This window comes from Tamandua tetradactyla, chromosome X (genome assembly GCF_023851605.1).
Source record: "Tamandua tetradactyla isolate mTamTet1 chromosome X, mTamTet1.pri, whole genome shotgun sequence".
In the NCBI taxonomy this organism is placed as follows: domain Eukaryota; kingdom Metazoa; phylum Chordata; class Mammalia; order Pilosa; family Myrmecophagidae; genus Tamandua; species Tamandua tetradactyla.
In genome coordinates, this window is record NC_135353.1 from 157,134,619 (window position 1) to 157,160,718 (window position 26,100).

The following is a 26,100-nucleotide window of genomic DNA, read 5'->3' on the forward strand; positions in this document are numbered from 1 at the left end:
TTGGTTGCAGTATTCTGTCATTTCTAAAATGGGCATTCCTTAATTGGGATGGTTTGGGCAAAAGTCTCTCCCTTGTAAAACGCTAAAGTTACTTGTGTCTGAGACCTAAAGTCTTCACATTTATCGGGCAGAGAAGAATTATAATGCTCTATGCCACGGTAAAAGGAGGATTAGGGATTTATAGATCTTGAACAAGTCACCCTTGGGCGTCAGTTTCTTCATTTGTAACACGATGGTGGGGTGGGTTTCAGTACTCAAGACCCCTTGCAGCGCAGATGGTCCTCGGGTATAGAATTCTGTGCCCGAACCCTCCATAGAATAAAACAGACAAATGTCACTAAAAGGAAAATTAACCCCACACACACACCAGGCATGTAGCTGGAAAGGACCCTCTTTTCAAGGGCAATTTAAGAATGTGGTTCTGAATAATGGAAAATATTACAAGTCAAAAATATTACTGAAGTCCACCCAGAATGAGAGACAAGTCCGTTGCAAGATGTCTCATAAATTCAGCCCTGTGGTTCTCAACTGGGGCGATTGCACCCCTTACCCCCCTCCCTGATGGGGAGACAATGTCTGTCTGGAGACATTTCTGGTTGTCCCGATTGGGGAGGGAGCTGCTACTGACATCTAGTGGGTGGCCTGCTGCTGCACCTCCCACAGTGCATGCCCCCCCACCCCCTGCAGAGAGTTCCCCAGCTCCCAAGGTCAGTAGTAGAGAAGCCCCCGGCGCAGCCATCTCTGGATGGCTGGACGCAGTGTACCCGGAAGGAGAGAACATGCGTTGCTCTTAGCTGACAGCTGAAAGCCACCTGCACAAATGAGAAACTGCGAATGTACCTCTAAAATAAACCTGTGAGGTGGCACATCACACTCGGGTCTGAAACTGCTGGCGAGAGACGAATGGTTGCACGCCTGCTATTAAGGGTAAGGCGCTTTCTTTCACTTCTTGCAATTAGCTTGTATCCAGCTGTCACCGGGCCCGGGAACAGGAGGAAAAGCCCGTTGCGAGACTGTTCTTTCATCACCAGGTGCTCGGCGTCTAAGGTTACTGTGTGAGCTGGTCCCATACCATGCACGCCAGAATGGATTTGCTTCTTTGTGCTCTTTTCTTGTGTTGTTAAAATGTCTTTTTCAACGTGTGGCCTGACGGTAAATAACCAAGTAGCTGTTTCTTGTCAGGATAACAAGCCCTCTTCCGCAGTACACAGCCAGACTCCATCCTTTCAGCCGTCGTTTTCCATTTTTATCCACAACATGGGTTTCTGGCCATGTTTCCTGAGCATGGCATGTGCATTCTAGATTCAAATGGAACACAGTCGTGCCTAGGGCTCCTGTTTCCCATACTCCGGAAGCCTCTTCTCACTACGTTTGCTGTTTCTGCCACCGCTGCAGAGCTGGGCCACCTTGCAGCTGCTGGTCCGGCTTTGTCATTTGCCAATGAGGAGCAAGTGCTTAAAGCTAAGTGACACGTAGGTGGAGAGGAAGGCATTTGTCGCCCATAACTCCCTTATAAATCTTGAGCCACAGACTCCTCTTTGTTTTCTCTTGGGGTGTCGGCGCTTGTTGGGTGAGAGAGGCTGGCCGCACAGCCAACCCCAGGCACCATCTCCCAGCCTGCTGGACTGGGTTCCTGCAACAGGCCTCCCCACTCGCACCAGCCCCGCCCTCCTGTGGGCTTCCATTCCCGGAGAGACTTGCTCGCTGAGACGTGTGAAGGCTGCATGCGGGCTGGGTGGCGTGTTGGTACCAGGATTCTGCCACTGGGACTGTGACACCCTTTGCCTGACCCCTTCCCCAGCCTTTGCTGGAACACAGAATCTGCTTGGCTATGTGCAGGCCAGGGAGTCGGGAAAAGGGGAAAGGGGCTGGGGCCAGAGTGAGCCTAGGGTTCCCTGGTGGCTCAGTTCCACCCCACCCCTTCAGAAGTGTGGCACATTTCACACAAACCTTTTGCAGAAGAGCCATCAGTCCCGAGCCCTGGCTCCTGGCCGGATGCATGTGACACACACACGGGCTCACAGGGTCGATGAAGTTGGCTCCCAGCAGACTCTCAGGCCCCGTCACTTTTCTGCTCCATTCAACTGCTTTTGGGGTCACACCTCCTTCCCACTCCCCAAGTGTCTCCAGCTCAACTTGTGGGTTTTTCCCGTGCAGAATTCCCATCAGGCTTTCTCATGACTTCATGTTCGTTTCTTCTCAAATAGGGTTTCGGTCAACCAGCCTAAAGAGCAGTCTTTCAGAGTCTTTTAGGAAATAGGGATAGTCCCCAGGAGAGTTGATACTCACTCAGAATCATCAGGATGGCTTCAGTAGGCTTCAGTTCAAAAATGATGAAAAACAAGAGGGAGCAAGTCACAGAGAATCATTTTTAAGGGTAGGGATCCTCCTGGTAAAGTAAAGCCTAGGTGCCTTGGGGGGGGGGGGAGAAGAAAGCCTCAAAGAGGATGCAGCTTTGTCCTAACCAAGGAAGTCCTTGACAGTGAGTAGAAAATTCTAAATGACGTCCAAGATTTGTTTAGACTCAGAGGCAAAACCTCACACTTTAAGCGTAAAAAATATATATTTGCAATGGTGAAATTTCCAAACAAAAAGAAAGAAGGAAGGAAGGGAGTTAGGATTTAGAAAGTTAGGAAGTTGGAGGGAAGGAAGGAAAACGAGAGAATGCAGCCAAATGGAGAGGACGCTGAGATAGCCAGATCATCCTAAACAGCTTAAATTTACAATGAGGGAACTGAAGCTCAGAAGAGTTTGCTGCTTTCAGTTTTTAAGCACTGACAATTGAAGATTCTGAATTATAGATTTTTCTCCAATTATGTTCAAGATCCCGCCCCTTAACTGGCATGCCCAGAGCACTTGGCACGAGGGAGATTTCCTGGTGGAGGGTGGGGAAGCCCAGGGCCTAAAAGCCTCCCTCAGGTGCTACTAAGTTGAAAACTAACAGCAAGGAAGAAGGCGTCAGAGCTCACTCTGGAAGACTTGATTCCTCAGTAAATAAAAAAAAAAAAAAGCCCATTTTCCAGAACAGCTCATCACCACCAGGTCACATGACTGACCTCCGACCTGAGTGAGACAAAATGGGAGACAAAAAGGTGCCCGTTTTAATAAATTGATCATTTAGTTTAATATCATATTGATTGACTTTTACTATAAGTGGTATACTTTAAAGTGCTTGTAAGAATCTGTTCCAATGTTGGAAATTACCCACCCACAACTGTGTTTAGACCTGGGAATTTCTAAGCCAAGTTCGACTTCAGCTCTGCCCTGCCACAACGACCACAATCCCAACTTAAAGGACATGAGTTTACTATGGAAACCCGACTTCTAGGTTATTTTCCGTCCAGCTGCGCTCTATAGACACACTCATATAAAACTGTGGACTCACTCTCCTGATAATGATAAAGCTCCCTCAGAAACCGTGCTCTCCCTGCTGAATTTTTTTTTCTTTTAATTCTAAGGTCGGGCAACCCAGTCAATTAGTAAGAACACTGTGACCCTTTCCTCCACTGGGAGCATCACGCTTGCAGGCCTGAACGGCCCCGGGAATTGGGATTCGTTCATGGTTTCTTCCATTAAGCGGCTTGAAGAGGTTTCTTCCATGCAGAAATTTTCATCGCGACATATTCCTTGCCAGACTGAGAACCACCCGTTGAGCAGACTGACTCTGACAGCAGGGACGGAATCTTATTTCCTTACATCAGGGTTTATGGGCCTCGGCATTGTTGGCATCTGGGGCTGGGTCATTCCTTGTTGAGGGGTTGGGGTGGCGGGTGTGGGTGTGTGCCCTGTACATCGTCGAGCGTCTAGCAGCATCCCTGCTCTCTATACTGATTGCTGGTTTGGGATACGTGCTAATAAATGAAATGCATCCTTATCCAGGGGCAAGTCAAGTGAAAAACAGCTCAATCAGAGGACACTTAGGGACAGATGACAGGATGATTTTAGAGCAGGAGTTCTCCACCTCAGCACTTTTGACATTTGGGGCTGGATAACTCTGCGTCATCAGTGCATTGAGGGATGTTCAGTGACACCCCCGGCCTCTGTCCACGAGATGCCAATAGCACTTTCCCTGTTGTGACAACCACAAAAATGTCTCCAGACCTTGCCAAGTGTTCCTTGGTGGGCAGGAGCACCCCAAGTTCTGAGAACCACTGCTTTCTTTCTAGGCCCCGTCTTGCCCCCGGACCATAGCAGGGGCTCAGAAAAGCCTTTGATGAAAGAATTGGATCAAGAAACAATCAGGAAGAAGGATCTGGAACTGTGGTGGCTGGCGCCCCCCCCTCATTTTCTGGTTTACCACCATGAGGCTGAGCTGACCAAGAGACTCTGTCATTCAGAACCACTGTTCATCCATCCAAGGGGCCATCGCTCACCCAGCATGTCATGGGGCCCTCTAGAAGCTTCTCCCTAGTAAGCAGGACTCAGGAGGACTGCTGTGCCTCACAGAAAGAGTAGTCGCTCAGCCAGTCCTGAAGGGATGCCTCAAAGTTTTAAGCAATATCAGGAAACCGGAAGGACCTGTTATTCAAACTCACCCCGGGATGACTGCTCCTGGGTCTCACTTTCAAGGGCTGCATAACCCAGGTATTTACAAACATTGCCTGGAAGCTGGGTTTATTTTTCCTCATGTTTTCCCTAAATTTCCTTCTTGCTATAATTGAGCCCGGTGTTTTGTTTGTCCTTAATGGAAACAAAGGTCAAATCGCCTCCTTTGAGTAGTTCCCTATTTCAGCACTGAATCTTTTCACAGCCTCCTTCCCCCTGGGACTCAAGAATCTCACCTCTGCTCACTTTCTCTTAATGTTACAATCCTTTCTTCTTCTCTGCTGCTCCTTCCCCAATTTCTCCATTTGTAGAATTAAAAGTCCCAAGTAGGGTGGTGGGATGATGACTCAGTGGCAGAATTCTCCCCCGTCATGCTGGAGACCCGGGTTCACGCCCCAGTGCCTGCCCATGTGAAAAAAATAATAATAAGTTAAAAAAAAAAAAAAAAAGGCCCAGGTAGGTGATGAAAATGTTCTAAAATTGATTGTGGTGGTGGTTGCATAACTCTGTGACTATGCTAGAACCTATTGATTGTACGCGCTAAGTGGGTGAATTGTATGGACTTGAATTACATCTTAATAATGTTCTTATATATTTTTAAAATAATACAAAACGGGCCCCAGCTACAAACTGAGAACTGCCTATGGCTCAGCAGAGCCTCCTAGAATTGATCACTATGGCCTATATATCTTTGATCAGTTAATCCCATTAATTTATCCCCTGCTTCCCTTTGTGCCTACCATCCTTGGTCAGTCCCTGCTAATACAGCGGCACTTCCTGCGCAGTCCCACATATGTGACTTTCCCAGGTTTCCTTCACGATCAGAATTTTGCTTGGAACATCATCCTCATGTCTCATTTCTCAGAATCTGGAATCCTCTACCCCCGGGGTTGCCTGGAACAGGCCTTCACAGGCCTCCAGCTTGCTCTCACATTTCTCTACCAGGGTTCAAGACCTTTGGGTGCAGGCTTCTTAACGCCAACAAAATCTCAGGAAGAAAACCAAATATAAAAAAAAAAATCACAGCTCACCAGCTGCTATGGTTTGGAGCCCCACCCCGCAGGGCTGTGAGTGTTGGGGGACCAACTCGGGCACAGACCGGGTCCCAGAGAAACAGCCGGGGGTCCCCGTGCTATCTGCACGGAAGGAAGACTCAGCACCTCGGTTGTGGGGTGGCGGCACGTCCCAGCTCCCCAGGTGGCCCTAATGATCATGGCATTCCTTGAAATGACTTTAAAGGTGCTCGGGAGTTGAGTCGGAGGTGGGAGGGGGGGCAAGGGCTGCATGCCGAGTTCACAGTTTGTGGTTACCAAGGGATTGTTTCTTAAATGAGGCTTTATGATCTCAAGTGCGTGTTCTAATGGGAGCGGCTAACAAGGTCTCGCCTCGCAGAAGTCCTTGAGAGAACCGTGTTAACACGCCGATTGCATTCTTTATGGAGAGGGTATCAACTGTCTGCCAGCGAAGGGGTGCTCCTAAGGTGCTTGAGGACAGTCTGTTTTCTTTGTGCGGGGGGGGGGCGGGGGGGGGGCGACTCCAGCAGGTGCCGGGAGAGCAGGGGACTGGAGGGCTGACTTCTGTAACAGCGAAACCTTGTAGTGCAACCATTTTCAATGGGAATCTCTTTCCAAACGCATTAAGCATCTCGGCAGAGGAACCTTTTCCCTGCCTCTGTCACTGCCATGAGCCTTGGTGACTGTCCTGGGCTGGGCTGACATGGTGCCCTCCAGGCTGTCCAGGGAAGGCAGGTGTCTCTGTACTGGGTTCTCTCACCTTTCCCTTTTGTGAAAATTGTAAACATCTTTTCTGATCATGCCCCTTCTTGATTTCTATGACAGCAGGTTATGCCTTAAGAGCTGTCACTGGCCAACTGGCTCGCATCCATGAACTGACCAATAGCATGAAATGGTCCCCATTTCCCTCGCCAGTGCCAGGCCCAGCCCAGTGCCACCTCTGAGAAGGGCTTCCCCAGCCCCTCACCTCCCCGTGCTTCTCTGAGCTCTCCGGCAGTGTTGTGGCACTGCTAGGAGAGGGCCTGTCACATTGCATTGGGCGAGCTGTTCATGTGTCATCTGCCCCCTGAGGTTGCGGGCTCCTGCGAGCAGGCCCACGGAGGCGGACTGCCGGGCCCCCAGTGCCTGCTAGTACCTGGCCAAGCCTCAGCCACTGCTCGTGGAATTGGTCTGCAGAGTGCCTGCCCTACTTTCTGGTCCCACTTCCTAGCTATGCTGGCCTTGGCCCCAGCGTGAGCCTCTCAGCCCCTTCTGCTTTGGGCCTCTTCTGGATCCTGGTCAGGGGTCCCTTGTGCATGCCCCAGGGGATCAGGGTACTGGGTTCTAGCCTTTCGTTCACAGCCCCCCGTCCTCCTTATTTACTCTGAGGATCCTTCCCTTGTTGCCACCATTAAGTGTTAATATCCAGCAGAACCCGCTGAAGTGATCACAATTTCCAAATAATGACGTTTCAATTAATGAATAACTGAAGCTCTTCATTCTTTCTCTCACTCACTCTCTCCCTCCCTTCCTGCCTCTCTTCCTTTCCTCCCAGAAGTGCAGCCTCTTTAAGTTTACAACTGACAATAATTACCTAGGGAGCCAAGGTGGTTTCCGAGCCCTCATCTTTCTGACCTCCTGGCAGCAGAGGGCGCTGTGAACCCTCTCTTCCTCCTTAGCTTCCATGGTATGTCTCTCTCCACACTCTGTCTCTCTACGGTCTCTTCTTTTTGCCCTCTTCAGAGGCTGGCACTCCATCTCCCCCTCCCCCCATCACTTGGACTCTGTCATAGGCCACAGTTCCTCTCACCCCCCACACCTTCCTGGGGTGGCCTCATCCATTGTCACATGGTTGTTTCCACCATCTTTACTGTGTTTAGTCCTTGAGCTCTGTCTCCAGCACTCCTAACTTTTCTCCCTCCCTCCTCCTCCTTCTCTTCTTTCTCTCCCTCTCCCTCCCTCCCTCCCGTCATCCCTAAGCCTATACTAGCATATCCCTTCCCCCATCCAACCATACTGTGCTTCTTGCTGCCACCCTCTTCCTGGTCTCCCAGCCAAAGCCATGGGGTTGTTCTCCCTTATGTCTACCTCGTCTTCACCTCCCAGATGCTGTAGTCTTGCTGCATTTGCCTCTGTCTTCCTCAAATCCACCAGTCCTTTCCTCCACGCTTACTGCTCTTGACCCAGACCACCATCCCTTGCCTACACTTTTAAAATGCCTCAGAACTGGGTAGGCACCGTGTCTCCATTTTTAGCCTCCCCCCACCCCCACACATACTCTTTCTTCTCTCCTCCACAGAAGAGATCTTACCACGTCTTTCTGTTGGGTCAGAGCCTTTGGTGTCAAATGGTTCCGTAAACTGCAGAGACCTCACGTGTCTTGTAGAGCTGAGATCTACCTCACGTGTCTTGTAGAGCTGAGGCCACCTCTGCAGCTGGAGCTCCCTGCTTCACCCCTATGTATAAGCTCCAGGAATACAGAAATGTTAGGAGGCCCTGGCACACACCTCTGTAGTTCCACCCAGGAACACTCCTCTCCTGCCACTCGCTCCCCACCTTCTTACTCTGGCTAATCCTTCAAGATTTGGCTCAAAAGTCCTCCTCTTCCAGAAAGATTTCCATGACTGCTCCAGCATAAGCTAAGAGACCTCTCCTGCCCTCTCACAGCAAACGTTCATAGGTAGATCATTTGCTCCATCTCATTCAATTGAAATGATGTCCTGTCTACCACAATAAACTCCTCTAGGGCTCAGCACAGTGCTGGCATTTAGTAGGTCCTCAATCTCTGTGTGTGGACGCCATTGAGCCCATGGGAGAAGTACAAGGGTGCCTCTTGTAGTCAGGCCAAAACAACACATGGAAACCCAGACATAGAACACAGAAATATCTGGACTCTACAGTTCACTGTGCAAAAAAGATGCACTACTGGATTCTTTTAAATCATACACAAGACTATACTTTCAAAACAAGATTGATTCCTCAAAAGTGGCTTCTGCACTTTTATAGAACTATGCATAGAACACAAAGTGAGCAACGATCAGCGTCTCACCAGTGGTATAGCAAGAAAATGCATACTCAGAGTATATGGATTCATTTATAAACTGCATGCATGTCTACTGAACAAACAGTAGATTATATTTATAGATTATATATTTATATCTATAATAGTATATTATAAATGCATACGACAATAGAAATTTTGCAATAATGAAATAAATATAAATAGGTGCCATACTTTCTGCACTCTAGTATATATCTTGTGTACTCTGCTGGGTTGTAATGAAACGAGAATATTCTAAACGCTTCCAGTGACAGAATGAATCTTTAAAGACTCCGATGCATCTAGGCATTCCTCTGTCTGGAATTATGGAAAATAACCAAGTCCATAATTTTTCTACATCAGAGCTAGCAACAGTTTGTACCACTTACACGAAAGCAAGGGGGTGGCTAGGCACCGTTGGTAGAAGCTAGGAGTGCCAGCTTTGGAGGCACAGAGTCTGGATCCAAGTTTCAGCTCCGCTCTTTTCTAGCCTTGTGACTCTGGGCAAGTCATTTAACCTCTCTGCCTCTACTTCCTCATCTATAAAATGGGGATAATAGCAAATCTACCTCCTGGGTTTGGCATGACAAGTCCATGACTTTGTACATTTGGGGCACTAAGAACAGAGCCTGAGACACATGAGTTCTCAATAAATTAGTTCACATTATGTTAGTTCATATTACATTAGTTTATATTGTTTATGGGGAATAATAGAGAGCAAGGCCAACAAAAGCCACCAAAATTCCTGATTTTAAAAAGCCTTCCTGGAGCTGGCATATTTACAGACCCCACTTTGTTCCACAACGGTGGGTTTCTAGCCAAGCACTCTCATAGCTTCCCCCAGAGTACCGACTTAATAGTTGAACCAACATAAACGTCACCTCCTTTTCCTTCCTTTTGACCTAAGAGAGGGGTTGACCATTTGACCATCAGCAGGAGGATGGACTAGTTAGAAAAAGAGAAGGGACATGGTGTGGGAGAAAGAACCCAAAGGCAAGCTTGGCCTCAGAATCAGCGTGATGCACATTTTTAAACCTCCCCTTGTTTTCAATCCCTTGTTTGTAAAACTGTGGCTAAACGGCTTTTCTCACAGGGATCAATGAGCTACAACAGTGTCCCCATGCACACAAGCTCCGTTCCCTGCCGGCCCGCAGACCAGCCCCAGGTAGGGATGAAACCTCCAGGGCTCCCTGCAGGGATGGGTACCCGTCCCCGGGACTCGTGCGGGCCCTGCAGCCTGGTGAGCACACACGTGGGAGGCACCTTAGAAGTAAACTTCCAGAGCCGGGTCCCCTTTTAGCAGAACTTTCTTAGAAAGATCAGATGTTTTAGCGCAGATAAACCTTTATTTGGATCAGAAGTACAAATTTGCTTTACAAGAGATTCACCTTGTCTCCTTTTTAAACAAGGGAGCTTTCCTGAATGCACTTTAAATGCAATCTAGCAGGGGGCGACTTCTGAGGAATACATCTGCTCTATAAACTGGAGGCAGCTGGCTTTGCTATAACCGCAAAAAAGGGGTTTGTGAAGTGAGTGTAGAAAAGGACTCACTTGTTTGCTCTATGTGAGAGCTCCTGACCTCTCTGCCAAGGGAAGAGGGTCCTTAGCAGGAAAGGGGCTTTTACACCGTGAGAAGGGCCCCTCCTATTCCCACAGCCCACCTGCTGGCGGGAGACCCCTCCCACCCACTTCACCTGTGCTGGGGAGACGGCGCCCTCTGCTGGTTGCCCCCGGTGACACCACAGGGAGCGTCCCCACCTGGAGGCCCTGGCACCGGCCCTGGCTGGTGACCTTGACCCTCTGAAGGAAGCTAGTTCTGTGATCAGCTGAGGACAGCTGCGGAAAGGGTCCAGATCTAAAACCCTCAAAGATCCAGGTTTTCAGAGAGGAGCCTCCTCACCCTTTGCTGACCGAGACCCGTTAGAGCAAAGCTTGGGGGCAGGGGGCGCGGTGCTTCCCGACTTTCAGCCCCCATTCCAGGCGAAAAGAAACCCCGGGCCCCTGCAAACCCTAAAGTGTGTGGCGCTGGTGCACCGAGCTCGGTGCTTTGCAGACCGGCAAAATAGACACGCGCAAGGGGCGTGGGGTTCTCCGACCGCAGCAGAGGGGAGGGACGGAAAGGCGCCTTCCCCCTGGGCGCGGCCCGGCTGGGGGTCCCAGGCGGGGTTGGAGGACGTGGCCAGGGTGCCCTCGCAGGGCTGTTCCCGCCGCTGGACGCCGCGCCCCCGCCCTGGCTGCACCCCGCCGTCCCCAGGGGCGCTGGGACGACGGCCGGGACTCCCCTGTCACCAGGCAGGGGCGGCCGGCGCGTTGCCTGCGCACCCAGCGGCCAGCACCACCGCTCGATGCTCCGCGCGGCGTTTGTCACCGCGGCGACTGCCCGGGGAAGCCCGCGTCCCCCGCCCCCGGGGTGGAGCGGCTGGAGGCAGCACGCGGCGCCCAGTTCCCGGACAGGAGGCGGAGCCCGTGACTCCCTCAGGCGCCCGCGGCGTCGCCCCCCAAGACGCCCACAGCACATGCCACCCATGCCCGCTTTGCACGGGACGGGGGCGGCCTCACGATGGGCCCTATCCTCGCATCTTTTTATTCTGCTCCGCCAGCCCCAGGAACCGACTGCGCAGACACCCGTAAGTCCCACTTGCAGTGTGAGACCCGGGACCCAGCTCGGAGGAGAGAGCCCAAGGGGCGAACCCCACTTGGCCCTAAGCCCCTGCCTGCGCTCGTGCTGACTTGTCCCCTCCACCCCCACCCCATGTCCACACGGGGACTTTTGGCCCCGAGAGCCTTCTGGATAGTTCTCAGCTGTGGGGCAGGGAGGGAATGGGGGAAGGGGGCGGGGCGCGGGGGGACAGGGGCACAGGGGCCAGAGCAAGTTTGGCGAACCGATTTTCAAGGTCATTTTTTCTTTGTAAAGATAAGGAAAGGCCCAAAGCAGCCCTAGAACAAGGGGCTACGCCCAGTGCGTGTGAAACTAGATTCCATCCGGGAGACGTGTGTGTCAGAAGGGGGCAAGGTGACAGGCTAATGTCTCAAGTTTTTCGTTTGTTTGTTTTACCTGCAGAAAGGTAGCTTTTGGGTGAAGTAAAGTTCACTGAAACCTTTCGTCTCATCCGCCAGGGTCAGTCTCTTCGGGAGGAAGGTCCAGAAGAGGGGGAGACGCCAAATGGGGGACATGGGGGTGGCAGGGAGGCCCTGGCGTCCTCACCCCACCCCCCGCCGCCCCCCAGCAACCTCCAGGCCCCACTGACTGCGCCCTGGAATGGTGCAACTGCTTCCCACTTGGCTTGTTTCTCGCCTTGGAGCCAACCCAGCCGCATATCCCGAGCGCCGTGACTGTCGTCACCGGCACGTCGGGCGCTGTCTCAGCCTGTCGCCTCTCCCAGAGAGCGACCGCCACGCGCTGGGCCTTCGCCGCTGGCCCTGCACAGGACCTGCCCTGCACCTCCAACTTCCTGCTCCCGAGGCTGTTCCAGAAGGGGGTCGGCGGCCTCGAATCCGGATGGGAAACGGTCAGGAGTTCCGGAAAGAAAACGACAAAGGCAGTCATTGAGAAAAACTCTGCCCAAAAGTTTGAGACCACGACCAAAGCTCAGCTTCCCAGATCGCGGGCAATGTTTAAAGTAATTGCTTGCACCACTTGGAAGGCGGTTTGTGCTTGACTGTTGGCTACAGTGAACCCAACAATTCGGGCTATCCTCCGAGCGACGCAGACTCTTCTGGGAAGAGCCCAGAGGAGGGCAGGATAGGCGCTGCCCCAAGGAAAATGCCCGGATGGGGTGAACGTTCTGGACTGCACACAGTGGAGGGTCAGCTCCTGTTTGCTGAGAGCTCTCCTCCCCACCCCCAGTAGCTGCCAGAATGATCTCTAGGAGGAGGATCTGATTGTGCCCCCCCCCCCGCCTTTTTTTTACAATCCTTTCATTTGCTTCCCACAGCCCTTGGGATCCCATCCAAAGTGACCCAACGTCCCCCTTGTTCCTGGCCCTGCCCAGCTGTCCAAGTTCACTATGACTCTCCAATACCCATCTCGTGTTGCAATCATAGTCAACAACTTGCGGTTTCCCAGATGCCTCTAGATTACACAGCTTGGCAATGACGTGGAATGCAGGGAATCGGTGCTGCCCTTTAAGTAGTCCCCGAGTGCCTTGGCAGTCAGCTGGGCATGGGGGGTAGGGGTGGGGGTGTCTGAAGGACTTGAGCCTGAGCCAAGGTGGGCTGAGGAAATGCTCCCAGGCAGAGCTGAGATTCTTAGGCATTTCTTTGGGTTTGCTTCACCAGACACATAAATAAGGGGCCATTCAAGATCCCAGGTTCCTCAGCCAGAGAGCCAACGGCCTACGCTGGCAGCACAGTGGCTGAATTAGGCCCCTCAGCATATTTCGTTTGGCTGGTAGTTTCCTATATTTAAGCCTATATTTTAAAGCTGGAAGATTTCACATTAAAATCTGCATTTCCACCTTGTTTTGAAAAGACAAAAACAAACAAACAAACAAAAAAAAAACCCAGAAAATTGGACGGTCTATAACGTAAGGCTCAAAATCTTACCTGGCAACCAATGGAAGGTTGCTACAGCCTTTAGGAGCAAAAGGTGAGCTCCAACCAGACGCAGCCCCTCCAGCTGCCCATGCACACACACTGCCCTGGCCAAAAGGCAGGCCTGCTTAGTCTAAAAAAGTGTTGAAAGCCCTGTGGCAGGACCAATGCCACGTGGTCACCAAATCCTGTTTCATTTTCCTCTCCCTGAGCACTGAGGGAGACTAATCTTCCCAGCCCTCCTGTGGGTAAGTGGGGCCACGTGACTGGTTCTGCCAGTGGGCTGAGGAGCAGTGCCACAGGGCATCTTTGGGTTAAGGCAACCAAAAGACCCTGGACTGCCCTCCAGCTTCTCTCTTCACTTGAGTGACAATCTTGGAGGCCACCTGTGTTAGGATGGCAGAGCCACACGAAAGGAGCGGCAGCTTTGAAGAATCAGCAAAGCCACTGAGAGTTGAGGATTTGTTTGTTACTATAGCATAGCTGATCTTGACTAATGTAAGCATTTTAACCCCAACCATATCTTGATCAGAGAGTTTACTTGTTATTACCTAATAATAAGACAACATTTCTTTGCACTATAGTCATGAGTGTATCCATTTCACAGGTAATGCTGGCATTTGACAATGTCTGGGATAGGACTCAGCACCGAGGGTCACCATTCCCCACCAGTGCCAGAGTCTCTGGGTGGTCCTTTGATGTGGGGATGCTGGCTGCATTGGGTATTTTTGGAAGGGATAAGTCATTTCTTAATAACCAGAGTCATTTCTTATGTACTTGCACCTTTGTGAACAGAAACATTGCAATTTCTTTTTTTTTTTTTTTTGGCTTGGGCAGGTACCAGGATTCAAACCCAGGTCTCCAGCATGGCAGGCTAGAATTTTGCCTGCTGAGCCACCATGGCCTGCCCCATTGCTATTGATTTTGCAAACATCTATTCTAATTTATGGAATATATTGATGTGCCAATTAATAAAGCAAGACATAATATTAGAAACCAGTAATCCTCGCTCGAAGAGTATATTCTGAATGGGAGACACTTGTGCTGATTCTACACAGTAGCTGAACTTCCCATATTGAAGTCAGATATATACTCATGGATAGAAAAAGCAAAGCGCAAGAAAACATTTTTTTAAAGAATGAAAGGGAAGAAAAGGAAAAACCAAAGTAATAAATCTCCATGTACATACATAACTACAGCCGAAAGCATATGCAGGAACTCCTTAGCCTTCCTTGGAACTGACCTCATTCAGTCACACACGAGCACTGCAAGGCAAGTGCAAACAAGACCCAGGCACTGCATCACATAGAAGATCTAAAAATAACTATCAGAGCAGGTTGCACATATCAAATACTTTGTGTACCAGGAAGAGACTTTACATATTTTCCTTTACATGGACGTGCATTCGCTCCTTCAAAATGTCACCACAGAGATCAGCAGTTTAAACAGAAACCAGCCAACAAGAATGTCCTATGCACTGACAGGCAACAGACAGCTCCTCCAGATTTTGTGTTCTTATCAGTGGAGGGAGGGAATAAGGGGGAGAAGGGCCTCTCAGTGAGGTTTGGAGAAAATGGAACACTAATCAGACTCCATTTTTGCCTTTAAAATTGAGGCAGAATGACTGTATAGTGATACAGCTTTTGCAATGTGATTGTGTGATTGTGAAAACCTTGTGCCTCATGTTCCTTTTATCTACGGTATGGACAGATGAGTAAAAAATAAACAAATAATAGTGTGAACAAATGTTAAAATAAATTGAGTAGATTGAAATACCAGTGATCAATGAAAGGGAGTGGTAAGGGGTATAGAAAAAAAATAGGGGGAACAAAGGTTAAAATATATTGGGTAGATGGAAATACTAGTGGTCAATGAGAGGGAGCAGTAAAGGGTATGGTATGTCTGAGTTTTTTCTTTTTATTTCTTTTTCTGTAGTGATGCAGATGTTCTAAGAAATTATCATAGTGATGAGTATACAACTATGTGATGATATTGTGAGCCATTGATTGTACACCAAGTATGGAATGTTTGTTTGTATGTTAAGAATGTTTGTGTTTGTATGTTATTTTTGTCAATAAAAATATTTTTAAAAAAATCATGGCAGAAAAGGCAGGAAACCATTGTTTTAGTTATGCATTGCTGCATAACAAAACAAGCATTTATTATTTCATAGTTTCTGTGGATCAGGAATTCAACCATGCCTTAGATGGGTGCCTCTGGCTCAGGTTCTCTCATGGAGTTTGTGCAGGTTTGAAATGATGTATGTCCCCTAGAAAAGCCATGTTTTAATCAAAATCCCATTTCATAAAGGTAGAATAATCCCTATTCAATACTGTATGTTTGAAACTGTAATCAGATCATCTCCCTGGAGATGTGATTTAATCAAGAGTGGTTGTTAAGCTGGATTAGGTGACAACATGTCTCCACCCATTTGGGTGGGTCTTGATAAGTTTCTGGAGTCCTTTAAAAGAGGAAACATTTTGGAGAATGAAAGAGATTCAGAGAGAGCAGAGCAGAATGACATAGCCATGAGAAGAACTTTGGAGATGAAGAAGGAAAACGCCTCCCTGGGAGCTTCAAGAAACAGGAAGCTAGGAGAAGAAGCTAGCAGTGTTCACCATGTGCCCTTCCAGATGGGAGAGAAACTCTGACTGTGCTTGCCATGTGCCCTTCCACTTGAGAGAGAAACCCTGAACTTCATCAGCCTTCTTGAACCAAGGTATCTTTCCCTGGATACCTTAGATTGGACATTTCTATAGACTTGTTTTAATTGGGACATTTTCTCGGCCTTAGAACTATAAACTAGCAACTTATTAAATTCCCCTTTTAAAAGCCATTCTATTTCTAGTATATTGCATTCCAGCAGCTAGCAAACTAGAGCAGGGTTGTATTTGAGCTGCCAGCTGCAGCTGTGATCTCATCTGAAAACTCGGTGGGGTGGGGTGGGGGGTGGGACTCCACTTCCAAGCCAACAACGTTGTTGGCAGACCTTGGACCTAGCACATAAGACTCTTCAAGGGCTGCCTCATGACGTGGCAGCTGGCTTACCCTGCCCCAAGCAAGCAGTCTGAGAGCAGGCCTAAGACGGCAGCCAGAGTCTTTTCAATCTAATGTCAGACCCGACATCTCAACCCTTCTGCCTTATTCTATTCATTAAAGGGAGTTGATACCTGCAGCCCAAACTCAGGGGGGAGGGGGTTGCACACAGCTGTGAGTACCAGCAGGCAGCAATCTTTGGCAGCATCTTTGTTAGTCATGAGGAAAGAGCCCCTTTAAATATTTTGAATGGTTTCCAGAGGAGAGGAAGGCCTCACTGAAAAAGGAAATCACGTAAAGAGGAAGTGGGTAGCGGGCAGTGTGCTGGCCAGAGCACAGCAAGAAATGAGAGGAGTCAGGTACAGGAGAGTCAATTAGAATTCTGGGGCTACGATTATCAATGTGTATTCAGTCAACATGAACATTTACTTTAGATTCACATGCATAATATCCTGGAGAAGACAGAAATCTCTGACCATGAGCACGGGTAACTAGGATCTGTAAAATGCTCAAACAGGAGGTAAGGCCAAAAGGGATGGACAGAACCAGCTGTGACCCAAGGCAGGAAATAACTGAGCCCCTCAACACCTGACTCTGTGTGGGTGCGGGCGTGTGTGGGTGCGAGAAAGAGAGGCAAGACAGAGACGGAGAGGGAGCTTGATTTATTAGATCCCTACTTTAGGCGGCATCTTGGGATTTCCAAGGGGCTTCCCGTAAATATCACCCCTGATTGCCTTGCTCCCATGTTCTGAAAAGGAGAAATAAAAGAGTAAAGATGGAGGTTATCTCTCTATGCCTAGAGTTAAATTCGTGAACGTGGCTTAGCTTGCGTGCTGGTTTGAAAGGATGTATGTCCCCTAGAAAAACCATGTTTTTAATCTTAATCCCATTTTGTAAAGGCAGTCATTGCTTCTAATCCTTATTCAATACTGTATGTTTGAAACTGTAATTAGATCATCTCCCTGGAGATGTGATGTGATCAGGAGTGGTTGTTAAACTGGATTAGGTGGAGGCGTGTCTCCACCCATTTGGGTGGGTCTTGATTAGTTTACTGGAGTCCTATAAAAGAGGAAACATTTTGGAGAAAGGAGGAGATTCAGAGAGAGCAGAGAAGAATGACAGAACCATGAAGCAGAGTCCACCAGCCAGTGACTTCTGGAGATGAAGAAGGAAAACACCTCCCGTGGAGTTGGAGAGAAAGCTAGCAGATGATGCCGTATTTGTCATGTACCCTTCCAGCCGAGAGAGAAACCCTGACGGTGTTCATCATGTGCCTTCTCACTTGAGAGAGAAACCCTGAACGTCATCAGCCTTCTTGAACCAAGGTATCTTTCCCTGGATGCCTTAGATTGAACATTTCTACAGACTTGCTCTAACTGGGACATTTCCATGGCCTAAAAACTGTTAACTTGCAACTTATTAAATTTCCCTTTTTAAAAGCCATCTTGTTTCTGGTATATTGCATTCTGGCAGCTAGCAAACTAGAACAGCGTGAGCCCCAGGAGCGTGCTGATGGATTCCAGAGTGAATTGGACTCACCCACCTGCAAAGCCTTGCCGTGCCAGCAGCCCTGCCCCAGGGGAGGAAGGCAGAGCTGGACAGAACGTGGCCAGTCATGCTTCCCAAATTCATTGATGGGAAAAATTCCTCCACTTCCTTAGGGATGGAGTGAACAAAGGGGGGATGGAGGCCAATAATTAAGCTCCTGTCACAGTCAGGAAGACATGATCCCCTAACTAAGGAAACTGTGGTAGTTAGATTCAGGTGTCACCTTGGCCAGGTGAAGGTGCCTAGTTCTATTGCTGTGGACATGAGCCAATGACATGTGAACCTCATCTGTTGCTGATTACATCTGCAGTCGGCTAGGAGGCATGCCTGCTGCAATGAATGATGTTTGATTTAATTGGGGTGCTTAAATGAGAGAGCTCAGTGTAGCCCAGACCAAGCAGCTCAACATACCTCATCTCAGCACTTGCAGCTCAGCCCAGGCATTTGGAGATGCAGAAGGGAATCACCCCAGGGAAAGTTGTTGGAACCCAGAGGCCTGGAGAGAAGGCCAGCAGAGATCACCCTGTGCCTTCCTGCGTAAGAAAGAACCTCAGTTGAAAGTTGTGTTGCATTCTGGCAGCTAGCAAACTAGAAAACAAACTGAGGAAGGTGTTCTTTGTGGGTAGGATAGAGCGAGGAGGAGCCTCCCCTGAGGACACTCGTCCACTGGCAGTGGTCTCGCCCCATCCTACCCACTCGGCCTACACAGACACCCCACATCAGGGTTCTCCACATTGGGCACCCAGGATTCTCCATAGGCCCTCAGAGGAACATTCTAGAATGTCTACGTCTCCTTCACATCACCCCTGCTTTCACAGTTCTGACGTTAGTCCTGTTCTGTAACACGCCTGGACATGTACCCAGGGGCCCCTGGATTTGCTCTTCACCCAAGGGGTGCCCCCATCCCAGCCTCCCTCCTCAGCTCCCCATGGGCTGGGCCTCCCAGCTGCTGCCCCCACTAGTGCTGAGGATATTGAGAAGCCCTGAACCACCCTGTCACGCTCCCGTAAGAGGCTGACTTCAGTAGGACCCTCTGCCTGTCCCACGTGAGCCGATGGCGATTTCCAGTGCTCTCCACTTCTATGGGGTCTCCCGAGCCCTACCTCTCTACAGTGAGCAGCTCAAGCCATGGCCCCCCCTTACTGAGCCCGAGGCCATCACAGTGGGGTCCATCCACTGCAGCCTCCCACTCTAAACCGCCCTCTCTGCCTGGCCTCTGAACGCCTCCCCTGGGCACTGGCTTTTCGTCCTTCCTGTCTGACAGAGACGTCCCTTGTACCTGGAGCCACAAGCCCGCTGTCCGCACACTGCAAACTGGACTGAAAGACAATAGCAGGGGCAACCCTGCCTGGAAGACACACAAAACTCCCACCAAGGGCTTCGTTCCCTGGATGCCCACTGCGGGACACGTTGTTTCCTCCTAAGCTACCCAAACCCTCGAGTGGCTTCTCCTCCTGGAATCAGCCACCGAGGCCCTCTTTTCCTGTCCCACCTGCTTGCACCTCCCCAGTCTCCTGTAATCAGTGCCCAGAGGGGCTCCGGAGATTCTAAATACCAAATTCACTGGCTTGTCCCAGTTTTCCTGCTCCTTGGTGCCTCCCTAATCCTCCCTGTGTTAGACCATGCCCTGCCTAGCCTGTAATTACTCCTGGAATTCATTCATTCACCAAACAAATGTTTCCTCAGCACCGGACACAACTCTAAGGGCTGGAGTATGGCAGTCACACAGCACACCACAGCGCTGGCCTTGGAGCTAACATTCTGGAAAAAGAAGATTCTGTAAACAGAAAAATTAATGCAGTTGTTTCCGACAGTATGAACTGCTGTGAAGGAAATAGAACTGGATGCCGTGGAAATGATGGTGGGTGGGGAGGAGGTCACTCTGCCAAGGTAACATTGGAGCTGATGTAAAAATGATAAAAAAGGAGCTTGGTACAAGCTCTGGGGGCACAGACTTCCAGGCAAAGGGGGCAGCCAATGTAAGGCCCTGAGGCAGGAAGAAGCCTGGCATGTTACAGGATCAAAAAGATGGCTGGTGTGGCTTGATCACAATGAGCAAGAAGGAAATGAGCATGGGACCAGGTCTTGTACGGGTGTGATCACCATGAGACAGAAAGAGAGGGGCAGGCCAGATCACATATGGGCGTGGATCAGAGTGAGATGGAAAGAGCTGGCAGGGGGCTGATCATGGGGAGGGATCTGCGGTTTCACTTTTAGCACAAAGCAAAGCCACAGGAAGGCATATTAGTGATGAGATATTATTACATTTCTCTGTGTCCCTTGAGCCACCATGTGGGGTCTCGACAGCAGTGAGGCAGAATGGAAGCAGGGAGACTGGTTTGGGGGTGCTGCCGTGGTCCAGGCCCACAGTTGCTGTGGCTTGGACAGGGCGTAGCAGTGGAGCTGGGGACAAGGTGTGATAGTGTGATTCTGATCTGTCTCTAATGCCTTCCGTGTTCCACTCACACCTTTGCCGGAGTCATTCCTGGAATATTAGTGACCCTACTTCCTTCTCTTGGAGAATGGTGTTAGAAATGAATTATTAATTTTTAAAGTGTGATAATGGTATGGCTGCATTTAGAAAAGGTTCCTGATCTTTTAGATATAATTACTGACATATTTATACATTCAATAAGTCACATTTGCTTCAAAATAGTGTGTAAATTGTTGATATGGGTGGGAGTGTAGATGAAACCAAGATTTGTCTTGAGCTGATAGTTATTGAAGCTGGGTGATGAGTAGAGGGTTCATTTTTACTATTCTGCTTTTGCATATGCTGGTAATGTACCGCAATCAAGTATTTTTAAAAGAAGGAAACATTTGATAAAGCCAATATTTGCTTATGGGAATAGCAGTCTTGTAATGGGTGCCAAAACCGAGCCCAACTTTGGCCTTCTCTTTTTTATTTTTAAATTCCATCTCCAAAGCCTGAAAAAGGTGAACATACATTGGAGAGAAGAATATTAGCTTGGCTCCATAAAAATGGAATCACCCACCCATTTGTTTGAAGTTATAAGATATAAATTGTCAGTAGGATAAAGGATAAATTTATTAAAACTCATTTTCAGTTTTTACTGCTCATAGATCTTCAAATCCTATTTAAACACATATTACACACACACACACACACACACACTCATGCATGCAAAACACTGACCCATTCATTAAAGCACTTGGCCTTTAAATGATCATGGGTTACAGTCATACTGAAAGATTTGGGCTCTTTCAATGAAAGCTTTAAAATAACTTCCCCCACAAGCCCACATTTCCCAGCCTGTCTGCCTTTGCCAACACGTTCCGGGGTAGCTGTCATCCATCCCTGTTCAGACACACCTGAGGCGCCTCCTGGTGGCGGTCGGCAGAGGCATGGGATTAAATGGAGGACAGTCATCAACGGGTGGTACACTGGAAATACCGTATTTTTTAAAATGGGATTTTGCTTTTTGTGTTCTTTTGTTTATTTGACCAACATCAAATAGGTTGGTCGGAGCTACTCTGCTACATCCTTGGAATACAAAAGGAAATGAAACGGTGGCAGCCCTCGAGGTACTCACTGGGGGAATAAACAGCATTTCTGAAATGTCAATCTGGCAGGGAACAACAGCCCAGAGGGACACGTAAGACCAAAGAGAGACGTGAAAGGGCCTAGTGACTCCAGGGCTGCAGGGGCCGTGGCCGGTTAGGAGCCGAGGCTGGTACTGGGATTCGATTTGGGGCGACTAGATGTATGAGCTGGTGAAGGGGCAATTTACAATGAGGGGACTGGGGGGCAAGATGGGCAAAGAGAAGAGGAGACAAGATTTCCGTGTGATGAGTACGAGATGCCTGCGAGTCATGTAGGTGGGGATCTGGGTAGCCATTTGGCTGCACCGTGGCCCAGAACTCATGGAGCGGGTTCAGGGGAGAAGCTGCGGCTGGAAAGATGTGGGGGGTTATCGTGCTTGATGTTGTTGGCACCTCAGGAGAGGCTCCTTCGGTTCTACTAGTATGTGCCAAACCGTAGCCTGCACCACCTTTGGTTTGTATAACTCAGTGGGGTCTTTGCAGCTGAGTATGTAAAAGATCCATGATTTGGGGAAAGTTGTATGGATTCCTCAATATAGTGGATCTTCTTTTTTAATTCGATGCCTATTAATAATGCCTTTTTACTTAAACCAATATCTGCCACTTAATTTTGCTTACTTACATCAAAGTCTGAACGACGTAATAAAGCCTTTCATTTCCGTCATGTTTCTATTAAGTTGTCTGTGTGGTTGATCTGGTTTTACTTTCTATTTTTCAATTCTATGTACTTGAGCATACCCAAGTTCATGACCTGCCTTCACTTGAACCTCTTAGCCACGTAATGACTCCTGATGTTCTGACTACTTTTTGCCTATGATTCCACCTTGCCCGGTTCGGTGATGTCACTGTGCCCTTCTTTTGGCTTCCCCGCTCAATTTTTCTCCAGCCCGTTATTATTTCTTAAACATTTTTTTTTTAGTGAAATATAACATATATACAAAAAAAGAAATAATTTTCAAAGTACATTTTAACAAGTAATTACAGAACAGATTTCAAAGTTTGGTACGGGTTAGAGTTCCACATTTTCAGGTTTTTTTCTTCTAGCTGCTCCATGACACTGGAAGCTAAAAGAAATATCAATATACTGATTCAACGGTCACACTCGTTTGTTAAAAAGCCTATCTCCTCTGTATTAACTCCTCCTTCTCCTTTGATCCTTCTCTCAATCTTTAGGGGTATTTGGGCTATGGTCACTCTAATTTTTTCATGTTGGAAAGGGGTATCAACATTATAGGATAGGGGGATGGAATTAGGTGATATTCTGGAGAGGCTGGGCCCTCTGGGTTTCAGGACTTATCTGGCCTAGGAACCCTCTGGAGGTTATAGATTTCAGGAAAGTAAACATAGTACATGAAATTTTGTAGAATCTCAGTTACGTGTTCTTAAGGGTTAACAGGAATGATGCTAGTTGGGGTTTGGCAAACCGTGGCAATGAACACTATCTAGCTGAAGCTTGCATAAGGTCCTCTCCAGAATAGCCTTTCGGCTGCATTTAAACTCTCTTAGCCACTGACACCTTATTTTGTTACATTTCTTTCCCCGCCTTTTAGTCCGGAAGGCATTGTTGATCTCATGGCTCCAGGGCCAGGCTCATCCCTGGGAGTCATGTCCCCTATTTTTAGGAAGATTTTCACCCCTGAATATTATGTCCCATGTATAGGGGAAGGTAATCATTTTCCCTGCAGAGTTGGGCTCAGAAAGAGAGGCCACATTTGAGCAACCAAAGAGGTTTCCTGAAAGCTCTTAAGCATAATTATAGGTAGTCTTAGCTTCTCCACTACAGAAATAAGCTTTGTAAGGGCAAGCCTCAGGATCAAGGGCTTGGCCTACTGACTTGGGAATCTCTAATGTTTGAGAGAGCACCTGGTGTTTCCCAGATGGGAGATTTTAATATTTCCATATTTTTCCTCTAGACCCTCAAAGGACTCTACCAGTACTTTTTAATTATCAACCCACCATAGTCTGGGATGTCTCCAGGTATTACATTAAGCTATACAGAATTACAAGACCTCATTACAAGCCCATTCTGGGCTCCATGTGTTTGGGTTGTTTAAATGAGCTGTCCAGACAGGTTGCTTTAGATTGTGTATTACAGAAAATTTAGGTTCTAGACACAATAAACCTCTCTACCTTTGGTCTCATACAGTAGATGAAGCTCTAGAGTACACACACTATCATCTCTTGCCCTGTAATCTGATTTACCTTAATCCCAACCATATTGGCTTCTTTTTTATCTCTAATTGAAGCCTGATCTCTTTCAGTTAGTTTAACTGTTATAGTATGTCGCAATGCTGACTTTCAGAACTGCTGGACTCCAGCTCTAAATCTTAGATGTCAAGAGGTTCTCAAAGTTCCAGGAAATACCATCTTATACACATATAGCTCTGTGTCTCAGAATCTAGAAATACACTTGCAACTTCAGACTAATTATGGCTGTTATAAGAGCTTACAATCTAGGCTCCAATTTTCTTATAAGTATTTTCTGAAAGAGACCATAGCATATTTGTTCTTTTGTTTCTAACTTATTTTGCATAACACATAGTCCCCAAGGTTCATTCAGTTCATTGCATGCCTCACAATGTCATTCCTTTTTGTGGCTGTCCAGTATTTCATCATTTTTATCACAGTTTGCCTCTCAGCTTCTCAGTCATTGTATACTTTGGCCCCCTCCATCTATTGGGCATCATGGATAATGTCAAAAATAAACAAACTATGTCTTACAATGTCCTCACTTGGTTGTACAATCAGCAGCACTCTCAATTTTACACTTTTTTTTTTTTTGGTCCAAAGAGCTGATTAAATACAGCCTCACCAAATACCAAATCAAAACCTCCCCTAATCTCTTGCCCCTCCCCTCCCAATTGTTTACCCCGGGTACTGTTGTGGTACTGTTGCTGTCTTCCTGATAACTACAGTCCATAACATGCAATGTTAGTTTTCTCCCTATACCCCTCAATTATTGACTCTGTACAAGATCGAACCTTTGAAGAAATTCATGCGAGAACTTATTTATCTTTGTAGAGTTAATCAGTGGGATACATGGCACTATATGTCACCTTTCAATCATATTCACCTTCAATATCGAGCCCTTTATTTTTAACGTTTAAAGAAAACAACAAAGTAGGTAAGAGCATATAATTGTTTTAAAAATCAATCTTTGCATCTTTTTAATATGGGAGTTTAATCTATTTATACATAATGTCATTAAATTAAGTTAGGTCTTCTGACATATGTTATGCTTTTTTTTTCCTTATGCTTTTGCTGTTTTCTGCCTTCTGCTAAATGGCAGTGTTTTGTTTCCTTTTATCTTGCACAGTGGTTTGGACATGATATGGCCTGTGTTTTTGTAATTAAACAATTATTATAAAAGCAATACACTGCAGAAAGAAATCGGAAACTGAAGATAAGCAAAATGAAGTGAAACATACCCAGAATCCCACCCAGAGACCACCACTATAAACATGTTTGTATATGTCTCCCAAATGCCTTCTAATCATGTAAACACATCTCTATATAAACACCCACAAGATATAATCCCCTAGAGAAGTAATGCTACATATCTGCTCTGTGACCTACTTTGATCAACATTTGGATATTGTTCCATGTGATATCTTTGCCCCGTATAAATTTTAATGGCTGCAATGCATCCCTTTGTATGGATGTAACACAATTTAAACTGCCCCCCTAAGGTGGGCCCATTTTTAAAATACTCTTTGCAATTTCTAACAATATCATGATAAATAGGTTTGTAAAAACCTTAATCTTTGAACATATGATTACTTCCCCAGGATACATTTGAGGTACTGAAATTATAGGGTCAATAAGGATGTGCATTTTTCAGGCTTTTTCTACTGAATGCCAAACTGTCTTCTGGACATGTTGTGCTAAATTTCCTTCCCATTTAGTCTGAGGACTGAATATTGTTTGACTTTTGCCAACTCTATAAAAGGTGAAGAATCACACGCACGCTGTTTTACTTTGCATTTCTCTAGTTGCATTCAACATCGTTCGTGTCACACCCTGCATAGCAGGGCTGCACCACGTGGCCAAGATTAGGCTGTAACAGATGTCTTCTGTACTGTGCAATTCCAAGTGGTCTCTATAGTGTAATATGGGTGGGATCTTGTGTAACGTCCCTGGATGCCTCTCTCTCCCTCTGGGATCACTTGTGCTGCTCTCCTGCCCCAATCTTGGATTGCTTGTTCCAGGCAGAGGGACCTACCTCATCATGAGCAGTCCTAGGGAGGGAGAGGCCCCTGGGGCGGTGAGCTGGGGCCTCCTCCCCAGGGGCTGAGAAGTCCAACCAGCACCTGGTGAGTAGGGTGGCCAACTGTCCCGGGACTGAGGGCTTGCCAGGACAGGAGACTGTCACTGCTGAAACTGGGAAGGTCCCGGGTAACCCGGGACAAGTTGGTCACCCTATAGCAGACCCGCAAAACCCAGGTCGAGAGGCCACGGGCTAACTGAGACCCCGAACCAGATTCAAACCGCGAAGCTGCCCTTCAGCCCTTCAGCTCCTGACCAGCAGAAACTCCGAGGTAGGAAATGTTTGTTGTTTTGAGCCACTACACTCGGGCGAATAATTTTACTCCACGTGAAATGATAACTAACACATCATGGTTTAAACACCTTTTTATGAGAATTTAACATAAAATAAAGAGGATATTTTTACCATTTGTGGAAAGATGGATTATGGAGTAAAGGCTGTAGGAGCAATTGGCTTACCATGTGGGAAAACGATAAACGCTTTCAATAAAAATACTATTGTCACATGTACTGATGCTGTCCTTAAAAAGAAACCCATACATCCACGAGATACAGGTGTGCATTTATAGACGCACA

At 47.8% G+C, this 26,100-nt stretch overlaps 1 long non-coding RNA gene across 1 annotated transcript; it reads right to left on the reverse strand.

Moving 5' to 3' along the window:
- Positions 1-2,995: 2,995 nt before the first annotated feature.
- On the reverse strand, positions 2,996-14,370 carry LOC143671492 (uncharacterized). The gene is made up of 3 exons (XR_013169573.1): positions 14,300-14,370; positions 4,782-4,947; positions 2,996-3,063 (listed from the first exon to the last, which is right to left on the reverse strand). It is a non-coding gene; the product is annotated as an uncharacterized LOC143671492 (long non-coding RNA).
- Between the last annotated feature and the right edge of the window lie 11,730 nt (positions 14,371-26,100).